Source organism: Macaca mulatta, chromosome 3 (assembly GCF_049350105.2).
Source record: "Macaca mulatta isolate MMU2019108-1 chromosome 3, T2T-MMU8v2.0, whole genome shotgun sequence".
NCBI lineage: Eukaryota > Metazoa > Chordata > Mammalia > Primates > Cercopithecidae > Macaca > Macaca mulatta.
In genome coordinates this window covers 197,077,105-197,089,862 of record NC_133408.1, presented here as the reverse complement: position 1 = coordinate 197,089,862, position 12,758 = coordinate 197,077,105, and the positions used below count along the sequence as shown (strand labels likewise).

At 56.3% G+C, this 12,758-nt stretch overlaps 1 protein-coding gene across 3 annotated transcripts in view; it reads left to right on the top strand.

The window, feature by feature from the left end:
- PTPRN2 (protein tyrosine phosphatase receptor type N2) overlaps window positions 1-12,758 on the top strand; it is a 1,015,036-nt gene that overhangs the window by 933,528 nt on the left and 68,750 nt on the right. The gene's annotated exons all lie outside the window — the stretch shown is intronic.

The window sequence follows — 12,758 nt, the reverse complement described above, 5'->3', positions numbered from 1 at the left end:
TAGCCGCCTCACAGCCAGAGGCGCGGCTGTGAGCATCTCCCAGGCCCTTGCCTTACAGCGTCACCATTCCCAGGAGTCAGGGTCACCACGCTGGCCCTGCGCTGCAGCTGCGTGAGCGTCGTCCTAACCGTGGCATCGCCAGGGCATGGTGAGCCAGTGTCCCCCATGCCTGTGAATGTGCCGTCTCTGGTCCTCACAATAAACCCCCTTACTTGGCAGACAAGAACTTCGGGGTTTAGAGCCTGGCCCATTGGAGCTGAAGCCCAGACTCCCCAGTGCCAGCCTCATAGGCTGTCGTGGGCTCACCTGAGATTGTGTGTGTGTGTTGAGAAAATCTACGTCCATTACAAACTCCTGCAGAAGTATTTGAAACATGTACAAGGGCTGAAGCACTTTGGCTAAGCATAGCTTTCCTTAGAATACTCAGAAAACAATTTCTTTCTAAATAAACCTTTGGTTTAGTTTTTTTTTTTTTTTTCTCTCCCAAAACTCTAAGCAGAGTCCCCTAAGAGGAATATTTTGCCTTGGTTTCTTCTGAGTGACCGAAAATTATCATGATTTGCTTTTAAAGATCAATACATGGGTGATTCTCCTAACTTTGATGATTAAGCCAGGGTTTTCTTTTTCCTTCCATAGAAAAAGGTTCTGAGCATATATGTCACCTCGCCAAGAAAGTCGCAGGAGAGAGACTCCCAACCTGGCTGCCTTCCCTCCACCCCTTTTGATCTCAGCGCCAGCCGACTCTGCCCCTAGGATTTGGGAGGGCTGTCAGTTTGTTGGTACTGAAAAGAAAATATCCCAGCAAATTCGGTGTGGGCCTTTTTCTTTGCTACCTCACAGGCAGAAGCTGTTCTGGGCAGCTGTTCTACCAGAGACTGCAGATTCTTTTTTAGGGAAGAGATCTACGGAGTCCTTCTCATTAGGCTACTTCTCGAAGGGAAAGATTGTCTAAAAGCATCATCTCTGAACTAGAACTGCAAGTGCACCTTCTGTGAGCATTTCAGGACCTCTGGTGCCAAGAAACAGTGCTGGCGGGTTGTCAGTTAGGAGCCGCACTGACATTCCACACAGTTCAGCTGCTCAAAGTTCAGATTTTAGATCCTCTTTACTCTCTTTCTTAAAGCTGAACCGATAGGTTCGTAAGATGTCTGGCCTGGTGTGGCATGGCTGTCTGTCCTTCTCACATCCTCCTTCCGATTCCACTTACAGAATCTTCGTGCGGGGAGGGTGTCGCAGAGTGTGGGGCGAGCCTGGCCTTCAGGATGCCAGCGGCCAGGCTTACCCTCTCCTGGGCGTGCTGTTTCCCTGTGACCTGGAAGATCCACCCTCCAGAGGGGCCCCAGGTCCCAGTGTGCTTCTTCCTGGATCAGGCCTCCCCCTTTATCCACCATAAGTTACATTCATCCTGCCAGGTGCACATCTCAGTGCTGGCTGATCCTGAGGCCGAGCCCACTAACATCCAGAGTCTTTCCTTAAGGTCTTCGGTGAAGCCGAGGGCCTCGCGCACCCCCTGCCCCCCACCCCCCGTTGGTGACCGTCAAGTTTAACAGGAGAATCGAGCCTTGTGTTCATCTCCTGTAACCGATTCTTATTCAGCCTCCAGAGCTTGTGGTTCCTGAGTCACCGCGTCACCTCCCTCTCCGCTCGGCGCCATCTGCTCGTTTTATAAACATGTTTTTCACGTCGTCAAGTCATTGATAAAAACACAGTCCGCAGGACCAGCGCTGAGCCAATCCTCCCCCGCAACACGAATCCACCGCGGGACTTTCCAGGCGCTGGTTCCGGGGCTGAGATTGTTCCACGGCCCGGCCATGCGATGGGATCACCCCAGCCATCCCCAGGCCCCGAGCACATTGGCAAAAGCTCATCAGACATTTCCACGCAAGGCACGGGGCTAAACACCTCCTTTTCATCCTCGAAACAGCCCTGAGATTCACACAGGGACAGAGCTGGGGCTGAAGGAGGTTAAGGAGCCCAAAGTCAGCAGCTCCCAGGAGAGTGCAGCCCACACGGCCCCAGCGCAGACCCAGCCGCAACCCACGAACACCGCTCCTACAGGACTCTCTCCAGAGCAGAGGTGTGGCTGGCTTAGCATGACTTCCTCCCTCATTTTTTATTACAAGAGTTTTAAACACTCAAGTGGAAGGGGTAGCTTGGTGTCACCTGCACACCTACCACCCACCCCTGCCAGCCCCCCGGTGTTGGCCGTATTCGCGAGACCTGAGAGCACTTCATTTATTTTCTGGCTGGATGACTTCAAGTAAGTATCAGGCATCATGACGTCCACATACTTTAGCCTGCCTGCAGGTCCTAAACACAAGGGCCTTCTAGGTAGCAACAGCCCCGTTATAACTAAGAAAATTAACGAAAACCCCTCAGTGCCCTCTAACACCCAGCTGTGCCCATCTGCCCAGGCTTTGGAGACAGCAGATGAGCAGCTGAAACCACAGAATTGCATTTCCTCACAGTCCTGGAGGCCGGAGGCTGCGGTCCAGGTGTGGCAGGGCTGGCCGTGTCCGAGGCCCTCCCTGGGGCTTGCAGGTGCTATCTGTGACCAAGGGTCCCCTTTGTTTAAGGACAGCAGACCCACTGCACTAGGCCCCCCCTCAGGACCTCACCATCACTTGCTCGCCTCTCTGGAGGCCCTGTCTCCAAACATGGCAACACTCCATGTTCCTGGGGGTCGGGGTGTCCACGCAGGGGCGTCAGGGCACAGAGCCCACAGGGGTGTCGCTATTACACACTCCCAGGGACTCCCACCCTTTTCTCTACAACACAGTCTGTTTTCTGTTGTCTGTTTTGTTTTTTCCACCAGGATGCAGTCAAAATTCATCATTGCATTCTGGGTTTTGTGTCTGTTTTGTCTGTTTAATTTTGAAACAGCTGCCCCTGACTTTTTTTCCTGATATGAATGGTTCCTAATAAATCTGTTCTTTTAGTGACCACCTTCCCGTTCCAAACAATCACAGACTGTCCATGTGGGAGTCTGTAGGGAACTCTGCACAAACGCACAAGAAGCTCACCTGCCCACTTCCAGAACTCCCCCTTCCAGAACCCCTGTTTCCCAAGAACCTGGAGTGTTCAGGTCTCCACGATACTGTAGGAACATGACCAGCCTGCTCTGCAGCCTTGCCACAGGCCACAGACTTCAAACGCTGCCTCAGCCCTGAGCCCCACCCTGGCCTACCCTCCTCCCCTGTCCTCCTCCTCCACTGTGCTCCCCCTCCTCCCCTGTCCTTGCCCTCCTCCCGACCTCCTCTTCCCCCACTGTCCTCCTCCCCATCCTACCTCCTCCCCGTCCATGTCCTCTCCGTCCTCCCCCTTGTCCCATCTTCCCCCTCCTCCCACCCTCCCCTTCCTCCCCTGTCCTCCCCCTCCTCCTCGTCCTCCCCCTCCTCCCGTCTTCCTCCTCCCCATCCTCCTCCACTGTCCTACCTCCTCCCCTGTCCTCCCCCTCCCCTGTCCTCCCCTCCTCCCCCTTCTCCCATCCTCCCCCTCTTCCTCTGTGCTCCTCCTCCCGTCTGCCCTCCTCCCCTGTCCTCTCCTCCCCATCCCTCCTCCTCCCGTGTCGTCCTCCTCCCCATCTTCCCCCCTCCTGTCTTCCTCCTTCCCTGCCTCCCCTCCTCCCATCTTCCCCCTCCTCTCCATCGTCCTCCTTCCCTGTCCTCCTCCTCCCCCGTCCCACCTCCCACCTCCTCCCTATCCCCCTCCTCCCCATCTCCCCTCCTTCCCCCTCCTCCCCTTCCTCCCCTGTCCTCGTCCTCCTCCCCTGTCCTCCCTCCTCTCCGTCCCCCCTCCCCATCTTCCCTCCTCCCCTGTCTTCCTCTTCCTCACCTGCCTTCTCCCTCCTCTCCATCCTCCTTTTTCCTCCTCCCACCTCTTTCATGGTTCCCTGTATTCTGATTGGCCCGTTGAGTAGTTCTGCTGCAGAACGAGGCTTTCAAAGGCATCCGGTTGCTTGTGGTCTTCCACCAGCAAGAATGTGGAGGCCGCCGTGTGAGCTCACAGTTAGGGTCACAGTTGTGACAGGCAGGGTTGCCCCTGACCATGGGGCCTGTAAGGGGCTCGAGGAGTCTGGATAGCGGCGCCGAGGTTTGCTCTTGGGGAGAAACCCCGAGTCCCAGCACATTGTGTGGGGGCCGCAGGACAGCGGCCGGGGATGCCCTCGGGACCCCTGCGGTCCGAGACTCAAGGACTACTTGACAAGTGGCAGTTCAGGCTGCCGCGGATGCAGGTTTGCTCGTCAATGGCCGCTGGTTAGGGAGACGATTCTGGCATGTTCCAGGCAGACCAGTGTCGGGAGAGGTCCCCGCGTGTGGGAGACGGAGGCGGCGAGGTGTGGAGGATGCGGGCCGCCGGGCCCGCGGTGCTGGCTGAAGAACCGGGGAAGGACCGCGGCGGCCTCCCGCGGGAAAAGGCACGAGACGGGCTCGCCCTGCGGCTCAGCGAGGAGCCCGCTCCACTCTGGACTCTGAGCGCCGGGGCCTGAGGTGACGCGTTCGCGTTGACTGAGGCCGGAGGTTTGCGGAAGTCCCCGGCTTCCAGCCGCAGGAGGCGCCCGCGCTGAGGCTGCGCGACGTGGGGCCCGCCAGACCCGCCTGGGCCTGTGGCTCCGCGCAGCCATCTCTGCCGTAACGTCCCAGAGACCGTCACTTCCGGTTTTGTTTCTGGGAGAAGTTCAGCGTTGGGAACCAGTCACCCGCCGACCTTCCAGTGGACACGAAGGACAAGCGGAGTCACCTGGCGCCGTCGCTGCTTAGCCCAGAAAATCGCCTCTAATCTAGGTCAGCGCCCTAGACCTGTGTGTGGAGCGCTTCAGGGCTGAAGGAAGATTTTCTCTAGCCCAGAAAATCTAGGTCAGCGCCCTAGACCTGTGTGTGGAGCACTTCAGGGCTGAAGGAACCACCGACGTTCTGCCGCTGACGGGATTGGAAGCGGGGCTGGGCCTGTCCCTCTGGGTCGTTCAGCCGCAGGGCTCTCCCTGCCTCCTCCCTCGGCCACCCAGGCCGGAGACACCCCGGCCCCTTCTCCGGGACTCTCCTTGTCAGTGAGATCAACCCTCCGGAGCTGCTGTGTCTTCCCCGAGCCGCAGACCCGGGCCGGGAGGCGGGGCCTTCAGCTGCTGTGGGGTGTGGGGGGCCCTGCCCGGGCCGGAGCCGCGCCCACCCGGTTTCCCTGCTTCACCCCAGCGTCTCTGTGGGTGCCCTTTTGACCACGACCCCTCCTGTGCCGCGAAAGTAAGTCGTTCCTGTGAGCTGTTTGGGCATTTTCCACACCTGCCCATCAGTTGCGCCTCTAGGAAGCTAATGCGCAGGTTTCCCGTCAAATTTCTTCGCTTACTTTTGCAGACGCGCCTGCTTGGTACAGTCTGCCCTGCGCCCCGTGCTGTGGGAGCAGAGGTCACTGCCATCTGCGGCTCCCCTGGCGACCCCAAGACCGTCAGTCACAGGTGCAGCTTCTGCCCCCGATCCACAAAACGCGTTAATCTCAGGCAGCACAGCCACAAGCCAGAGCTGTTCTTCTGGTGATATCCGGTGTCCTGGTGATAAGGTGTGTGAGCTGCCCCCTGCTCGCAGTCTCAGCTCCTTGGAGGCGCCCCCCAGCCGTTTGTGTCTCTGGCTGCTCGCACAGACGCGTTTCATCATCACTGTTGATGGACCGCCTCTCGGTGGAGCCGTGCAGTCGGCGTGGCCCTGCCTGTCTGATACCTGTGCCCCTGTTTCGGAAAACTGTTCTTGTTCCTGTGAGAAAGTCGCCACCAGCGCACACAGCCACGTGTGCTATGTCTGGAGCTGGTCTCTGGGTTGCCCACACTCCACGACTGCAGGCTGGCTCCAGGTGGCGCATTCTCTGTGCAGGCACTAGGTGCTGCTCAGGGCACAGAAGCCAAAACCCAGGTCCCTCCAGGTGCTCTGGGCCTGGAGGGCTGCAGGGACAGAGCGCCAGGGATGGGCGGTGTAAGGGGCCAAAGCGAGCTGTCTCCTGTTCCAGAGGCCAGAAGTGGAGGGCAGGTTGTCAGCAGGGCTGGCTTCTCTGGAGGCCTCACTCCCCAGCACGACGGCGGCTGTCTTCGTCTTCACACAGGCGCTCTCCCTCCACGTGTGGGTGTGCAGATTCCTCCTTCCTAACAGCACACCAGTCACATTGCATTAGGGCCGCCCAAATGACGTCCGCTCGCTTACCTCTGTAAAGACCCTATTTCCAAATAAGGTCATGTTCCCAGGGCTGGGACTCCAGTGTGTCTTTTTGGGGGAGGGTATGCAGCTCCACCCTGGGACCTGGTGCCTCCAAGTCAGCTCAGTGACTGGGTGGGCGCTGTCCGGCCACGGCAACCCACATACCTTTGGCATCCGTTCCAGCTGCATCCTGCCCCCACACAGCCCTGCCTGGGGAGTTCCTTCTACACAGATGCCCACCATGAGACTAGTGTGGATTAAAATTGCTTCAGGTATGGGAATCCCCCGGGACTTGAGGCTCCTTCTAGTCCACCTGCTCCAGGTCACCTGCCCAACACGCCTCCAGTCCCATTGGGGGGCAGCTTTCTGAAAGATCTGTGGGGGATGCCATTGAAACCATTTAAGACATGAGACACAAAACCAGCCTCATGACCATGCCATTTGGGGCCACTGTTGCTCCTCTGGGACCTGCTTTTGATGCGTCCAGTTTGGAAGTCAGCCACCAGCCTCACGCTCAGTTTTTCAGCTCAGTGGTGGGCGGCGTGCCTCCTGAGCGGTGGCTGGGATAGGTCTCGTTTTCATGACCCTCTCTGGATGTGGCAGGGCTTTCTGGATATCAGCCCCAGCCCGTCCCAGTCTGCCCAGATGCACCATTGTATGCTGAGCTGCGGAAGCCCCTGAATGACACTCAGTTGACTTACCTAAATGTTAGATGATCTTTATAGCTTGAGCTGAGCGTTTCCTGAAGGCATAATTGGAAGCAGAATGTCTGCCTGCTGACTAAGGATGGGAGTGTGTGGGAGGAAGAGAACTTGCCCCTTCAGAATGTGTTCCGTCATCTCACTGTTGCTGGTCTTCCAGTGCCCAGGTCTGCGAAGAATCAAGCCCACGTAGCTTCTCAGAGTATTGAAACAAACGTGGTCTGATCATTTATTCCTTTGCCTCAACTCTGACAAGTTCAAAGTCCTTTCTGTGTGTGACCAGCTGGGACCCCCTAAGCAGCATTGATGGCCCTTGCTGACGGACAGCAGCCCCAGGATGTGCCTTTGCAGCCCTCAGACCTCGATGGACACCATGAACTCGGAGCAGGAGCTTGTGGGTGCTGGTGCCAGCTGCAGAGCACATCCTGGAACATGTTGTCCACTGAAGAGTCAGGACTCAGACCCTCTAGGAGGAAGATGCTGGCTCAACCTCTCCACAGGCCGCACCATCAACGTGAAGAAGACGGTCTCCCGCCAGCATAAATGACTGAGCCCAAACCTTCACAGAAAGCAGAGGCAGTTGGAGAGCCCAAGAGAACATGTGAGGCCCCTGGGAGGAAGGAACCACATTGCCAAGTTCCATGAGGCCCTTGGGAGGAAGGAACCCCATTGCTGAGTTCTGTCAGGCCCCTGGGAGGAAGGAACCCCATTGCTGAGTTCCAGGACTCAGCAGTGGCTTCACAGATGGCCTCACGCATTCTCCAAACAGCAGCACCATGGAGCCTGTGTGCTGGTGGGAGGCAGATTCTTGGCCCTGCAGAGCAGCTTCCTGAGTGTGGACAACAAGCCAGGGGGCCTGGGGGAATGCCATCCTCAGAGATCCGTGTAGCAAGACGATGTTCCAGGCAGAGGAGTCTTCCACACACTTTCCTTGGATGCAGTCGCGGGGGGCGGGGCACGGGAGGTTCTAGATCATGATTAATGGCTACACCACTGCGTCCTCTAACATGCTTAGCTTGGCCATCTTCCAAGGCTCTTTGCCCTAGTAATACTCAAGAAGAAACTGTGGGATGTGTCTCTTCTGTTGGCACCTATGAAAATCGCTCCATATGTTCTGCCACCACAGGGCAGCAAGAACACACTTTGCCAGCTTGGCTGACCTACCCGTTTGGGTGTGTGTCCACCGTCATCTCAACCTTGCTCCTCATTGCTTGCTGTGTGCCATTTATCACAACAGTCCTGTGAGTTGTGTGTTATCCTGCATTCTCTGAACACTGAACAGTTTACCCAAGATCGCCTGCTGGCAAGCAGTGGGGCTGGGAGTCAAACCCTGCGAGGCCATGGCCACATGAGTCGTTCCATCCTTCTGAGCCTTAGTTTCTTCAGCCTAAAACAGTAAGGTAGTCCCCGTTCTGTCCATGGCCCAGGATGGCCACTGGGTCCAGGATGAGAAGAGGATCTAATCCGTGAAAATATGGAACATCTGAGTAATTTGAAATACTCTTTTTTTTAATATCAAAAAAATATTTCTGAGACAGAGTTTCACTCTTGTTGCCCAGGCTGGAGTGCAATGGCATGGTCTCGGCTCACTGCAACCTCCGCCTCCCGGGTTCAAGCAGTTCTCCTGCCTCAGCCTCCCAAGTAGCTGGGATTACAGCCGCCCATCACCACACCTGGCTAATTTTTGTATTTTTAGTAGAGACGGTGTTTCACCGTGTTGGCCAGGCTGGTCTCGAACTCCCGACCTCAGGTGATCCACCCGCCTCAGCCTCCCAAAGTACTGGGGTTACAGGTGTGAACCACTGCAGCCGGCCTGAAATATTGTTGAACAATGCACTAACACATGATAAACATAGTAAAGGTTCAGAAAAGGAATGTGCACAGTGGGTTAAATTAACTCTGTTATAGAGTTAAGTTAACTCTGTTATAGAGCCAGGTGAAGGAAGACTCTAGATGAGTTCCCACGTTTTCCTGGCCTCTCAGTAAATTCTCAGACTATGGTTTTGAAGAGCACACCCATTCTTAATGGAAACATGAGGCTGTTATGAATTCTCATCCTGTGGCTCCTGCCATTGCTCTGTGTTGCCTCCCCAGGGAGGTATGATGTTTCATTTGAGAACAGGAGGGAGCAGCCTTCAGTTCCACGAGCACAGGCCAGGGCTGATTGTGCGTGGGCCCACCCTGTCTTCATCTCCAGCCTGGGGTTGGCCTTGAGAGGCCCCAGGCCACCTGCCTCCCTTCATAGAACATGAAGGCCCTCCCCAGGCCTTGTACGTCAAGGAAACTGCCCTTTAGGGGACTTGGGAACTGGATACCATCATCCCATTGGCTCTAAAAACAACTCGTAAGAAGTAAGAGAAGCACAAAATAGAGGTTCGCCAGACACATGAACTCTCCGCATGAGGAGCGGTTGTCACCCCATGCGGGAGTCAGAGTCCGCCCTCCTCCACAGCCCGCAGCGTCCCTTGGCCCACCTAGGATGGCTCCAGGCGTTTCCCGGAAGTTCCAAATGACCCCATATTGCAAACACAGTGACTTTGCTGGCCAGGCGTGGTGGCTCATGCCTGTAATCCCAGCACTTTGGGAGGCCGAGGCAGGTGGATCACCTGAGGTCAGGAGTTTGAGACCACCCTGGCCAACGTGGCAAAACCCTGTCTCTACTAAAAATTATCCATGTGCGGTGATGTGTGCCTGTAGTCCCAGCTACTCGGGAGGCTGAGGCAGGAGAATTGCTTGAACCCAGGAGGTGGAGGTTTCAGTGATTCAATATTGTGCCACTGCACTCGAGCTTGGGTGATGGAGCAAGACCCTGTCTCTTAAAAAAAAAAAAAAGACTTACCTGGTAATTTCAAAAGCAACATGTTGACACAAAATCAAGTATGCGATCAGGAAGTAGGAGCTCTCCGAAGCCCTGGAAGCCGGGTCCTCCACTCAGTGCCATCTTTAAAGGGTGACCTTGGGGGAAATGAATTCTGCTGAAACCATCTTCCACCAAGAAGCCCGTGGGTTGTCCTCTGCTTGCCATCAGGGCTCGGGTGCCCAAGACAGATTCCCCCTCTGCCACGGAGAGGAGAGGGCCAGGCTTGTAGAATGTATGTTTAACTCCCCAGGACTCCCGAGCTAGGGAAGCATTTTCTTAATTTTCCAATGAGAAAATTCAGCTGGCGCTTGTCTGCTGAGTCCAGTGGCAGTGGCCACTTTCCCCATGGCCTGTTGCTCACAGGACCTGGTGGCAGGGACCGCTCGGCTGAGGAGGAGCTCCTAGCACACTGCCCTGATGCCTCCTCTGTGCCCCACCCCACACACGCACTGGAGACCAGGCCGCTGGTCTCAGGGCTCAGTGGGTACCGTCAAAGCACCAGACCAAGCCAGGTCAGGAGCCTGGGGGCTCCGAGCTGCGCTGCCTCTTCCCTGCCCTGCTCCCTCGTGACCCTGCTCTTGATAAAGCCTTCTCAAGACACGTAAGAGCGGTCCCCAGTTGCTGGTCTCACAAGTGCCTAACGGTGGCTGTGCTGAAAATGAGGCAGGGCCCGGAGGCCCCTGGAAGCAGCCAGAGGCACTGCTTTTATTCCCAAGCTCTGTGTGGGCTGCAGCACCGGACCCAGCCCAGCACCTCTGACCACAGCCTCATCTCTGGCTGTGTTCTGTGTGGCCCCACTGTGAAATTGGGCTTCTGGAATCAATGTTTGGAGTAGTGTTTGTGGGGTGTTCACATGTCAGAGTCCACCAATTTTTTTCTGATTATTCACGTTACAATTTCCTGCCACTGCCAATTTTCACTCTCCAAGAACTAATTTGTGCAGGAGCTAAAAGCCATTGAGTCCCTGGGATTTTTGCATCATTCACACCTGCGTTCAAAGCTGACGGGATGATTTGTAGCTTCACGACATTCCTGAGGCATTCAGCTACATACGGCATGTGCATATGTACATACGCATTTTTCTCCTCTTTCTAGATGTTTTGTCTTACCCCATCTTGTCACCCCTGAAAGAGGCTGACATTCCTACCTGAAGGAGGGTGTCAGGACGGCATCCAACCTGGAGTGTATTGATCTCTAGTGCACAGTACTTTCCTAGTTAAATCAGTTAAAACACTAAGTTTCCCAAGCCCTAGAATTTGTTGTTTTAAAAAATATAAGTAAAATCTCCAAGAAAAATGAAAGAATTGCATAGAAAAGCAGAATCTGTGCAGCTTCACCACCACCACACTGCTCCATGATTGGGGCCACTTCCTTCTGGTGCCAGCGCCCGCAGGAGGTGCCTGGTGAGTTTGGAGTTGGGAAACAGGTCCAGAGGGGACCCATGGCCTCCAAGCACTGTCCTCCGAGGGCTCCAGCCAGGGTGGAAGAGAAGGAAATCTGTGTTGTGTGCAGCACTGAAAAGTTTTCCCTGGGACAAACAGCAGCAGAGCTGAGACGCTGTCTCTCAGATTTCAGCCAGGGATGTCAGTGACAGGCCCTCTGAAGTGGTCACTACCATCACACTGGCTGCAGCAGGGAGGCGTGACCTGGGCATCCTGTTCCATGAAGCAGGCAGGACCCACCCCCACCCCGGGGAGCAGCTGCAGCTGCCCGAACCGTAGCTGCAGACCCAGGCAGCCCTGCACTCTTGGGGACCCAGGAAGAAGATCCTTGCCCTTGCAGGAAGTGTCTGCTCCTGCTGCCTGGATTCTCCCTGCTGTTGGCACCCATGCTGATCTTGGAGCAAAGTCAGGGCCGAGCCCGGGCGCTGTCACAGCTCAGCAGGTGTGGGCACACTCAGGGCAGTGCTGACACACCAGCCCCCTGCCACCTCAGCCCCCTCTGGACTTTGGGCACCAACAAGCATGGGAGGGAAGCTGAGGGAGGGCTAAGGGCAGCTCAGCTCTGGCCGGCAGGTGCCCCTTGGCACAAACAGCCTGGGTGCCATGAATGGCAGCAGGAGGCAGAGATTCCTGGGCAAAAGGGGGTAGGTCCCCATGAGGCACCACCTTCAACCACCTTCAGGCCAGGGAGGGTTTGAAGGCTGGGGGCTGGGCTGCGAGTCCTGTGGATCAGAGTGGGAACTCATGGTGCCTTTTCCAGGCCTGCCCATGGCCACCCATGGACCAATCAGCATGTATTTCCTCCCCTCTGAGGCCCATAAATGCCTCAGGCTCAGCCGGAGCTGGGCAGACATGGGGATGACCAGCTACAGAGAGGAGCTACCGTCTCCAAGGCCTCCTCTCGGCTGAGGTCTGTAGAGACAATGGGACAAGCAGCCTGCAGAGAGGAGCTACCCACTCCAGAGCCTCCTCTTTGCTAGGAGCTGAACACTCATCAGGACCCCCTGGCTGCAGAAAGGAGCTGCCCCCTGTGGGAGACTGAGCTGTTGAATTGCTCAGTGAAGCTCCTCTTCATCTCGCTCACCCTTCACTTGTCTCCGTACCTCATTCTTCCTGGTTGCAGAACAAGAACTCGGGACCTGTCTAATGGTGGGGCTAGAAGAGCTGCGGCACAAACAGGGCTGAGGCATGCCCCTTGCTCACCACATTGTGGGTAAAGAGAAGGAGAGAATAGCTCTTTCCTTCTGAGAAGGGAGCCCAGAACTGGGAGCTCCCCAAGCCAGGCCTGTGACTCCATCTTTGGGACCCTGTGGTTCCTGCCATCTCCAGACTTCCAGGAGCTACCATGTTCCTTAGTGTCAACCATGGAAGCTGCTTGCAGCCTGCCTCATCTGGCCGCAGCCTCACAGAGAGCCAGCGCCCATGCTGGCACATGGAGCTGCCCACCCTGCTGCAGCACCCAGTGTGCCTGACTGGTGTAACCGGACCCCACGCTCCTCACACACCCTTCACCGCTGCATGCCTGACTGGCCCTTGGCAGGCATAGGACCCAGGCTGGTAGTGTGAGCCAAACGCAGCC